The following is a 2,296-nucleotide window of genomic DNA, read 5'->3' on the forward strand; positions in this document are numbered from 1 at the left end:
ACAGGTGCATGCCACCATTCCCACCTCAATCGATCCAGCAATGTGATTTTTTTTGTGTGTGTGTGTGTATTCACAGGGCTTATAACCATCACTTTCTAATTTCAGAACATTTTCATCATCCCAAAAAGAAGCTCTGCTGGCATGCCCCATCTTCCCCTGCTCAGGATTCTGGTAACCACCAGTCTACCTTCAGCCTCTGGATTTGTCTATTCTGCACATTTCATGGAAATAGAATCATACACTCTGTGGCCTTTTATGAAGGCTCCTTCCCAAGCACCACAATCCCTGGATTCTCCAGGCTGCGGCGTGCATCACAGCCTTCATTCTTTTTATGGACCAATAATGGCGCTGTGTGGACATAGGCCAATTCATCAGCTGGTGGACATAATTACTGAGTTTTTCTTCTCGGGGACGTGAGACAGGGTTTTGCTATGCAGTTCAGGCTAGCCTTGAATTCACTACGTAGCCCAGACTGGCCTTGAACTCCCGGCAATCCTTCTGCCTCAGCTTCCTGAGTGCTGGGATCACAGGTGTGTAACATCATGCCCATTACTGAGTTTTTTGGTGTCACTGAAATTTTGCTTCGGTGGATCCTTGCTCCCCTTACACTCTTTGGAATCTAGCCACCCTCGAAACCCTCTTACACCCCAAGGTTCCCATTCTGCTGCCACCCTCCCACCCCAGTATTTCCTTCCAGAGCCTCTTGTGTTTGCCTCTTGGACTGGCAACCCACTCCACAGCTAGCCTGGTCAGCTCCTTCTAGAGAAGGTGTTTCAGCGTATGGGGCAGGACTTCACAGTGTCCTTCAATGTCAGCTGCTGCTCCTGGCCATGATCGTTGAAGGGCCCGCAAGGGCCCTGGGGAGACTGTGCCCTCCCCCACATTAGGTGACAGGAGAGGGCCCTTCTTTAGAGTCCTTTCACTTAGAGGTTCTCAATAACCCCAGCCTGGGATGAGCAAAGGCCAGCACTTGGACCCACTGCCATTGGTCACCCGCTTCTACATGCCCTGTTCTGCCTGCCCTGACCCTCCTGGGAGCAGCCTTCAGACACTGGCCACTGCAGCAGGTCATTGCAGGCCCTGGCGGTCTGGACAGAGACCTCTCCCAGCCCCCAAACCAGCATCAACTTGGTGTACCAATCATCCCCTGCTGCCTGGATCCAGGGGCCTGACATCTTCTAGTCTGGGCAGTCCAGGGGCTGCCGCGCTGGTTCTGGGGACTCAGCTTTGGTTTCTCACACGCCTGGGCCACAGCCCTCAGGGGCACCACAAAAGCCTGTCCCAGGGCATGATCTATTCCTGATCTCCAGTGACCTATGACCTTCCAGGAGACACGATGCAGTGGATGATGACCTGTGAGCACCCTGAGGGGAAAATGCCCTGAGACACTCCACCCAGGAGGCTTCTGTTCACTGGGGCAAAGCCCCTGAGAGCAGTGACCACACTATTAGGGCCAGGAAGGAGGTTCTGGACACCTTGCCTGCTACACAGGCTTAGGTTGGATGAGGCCTGGCTGTCCACTACAGGGGACTCCTAAGTTTTGAGAGGTGTGTGTGTGGGGGGGTGTCTCTTGCTTTGCCTGTGTGTGGGGAACACAAGAGGACACTACCTCCCCCAGGCTGCTGCACCCTGTCCTTCTCTTTGGGATCCCTCTCTGTAAGTCCTTAGGGCCCTGTGGGACAGACACCCCCTTCCACTCTGCCTTCCAGCTAGGCTCCCCCAAGGGGTTTTGCGAATGACCCAGGAATGAGTGCCCCCTCCAGCTTGGCAAGTCTCCACTGTACTGTAACACCCCCAGGGCGGCCCTGCAAGATGGCGCTGCAGGTGGGGCAGAGGGATGGGGGGGATCACGGGGACACAGGGGGACACACTGCGGGGGGCTTGGCAGTTTCTCTGCGCTCCGGTGAAGTTCATTGCTGGTAGGGGTGGCAGAGCCCTTCTCCATGGTTGCCGCTGCTGTCGCAGCGTGGCACAGGTGCAGGCAGCTTGTGCAAAAATAGTCCCCCTTCTACCCCCAAGCAAGGTGCCACCCGGTGGGCACGCAGGACCGCCTCCACCGCCTACAAGTGACCCCAGCGCCCCCACAGCTTGTGCAGTGCCCCTCCTCTTGTACTGTCGCCCCCACCCCACTCAGTTTACCGGGCCTCCGTGCCCGCTGGCCTCCCTGACTCTTATCACTAGTTGCCGCATCGGGCGCCCTCCAGGCCTCTGTGTCCCTGGCTTTTGCGTCCCCCTGCCTCCGTGTCCCTCCCACGTCCGTGTCCCCATCCCCGGCTTTTCTACGACACCTTCCCCA

This window comes from Chinchilla lanigera, unplaced genomic scaffold (genome assembly GCF_000276665.1).
Source record: "Chinchilla lanigera isolate Chin_1 unplaced genomic scaffold, ChiLan1.0 scaffold00105, whole genome shotgun sequence".
In the NCBI taxonomy this organism is placed as follows: Eukaryota; Metazoa; Chordata; class Mammalia; order Rodentia; family Chinchillidae; genus Chinchilla; species Chinchilla lanigera.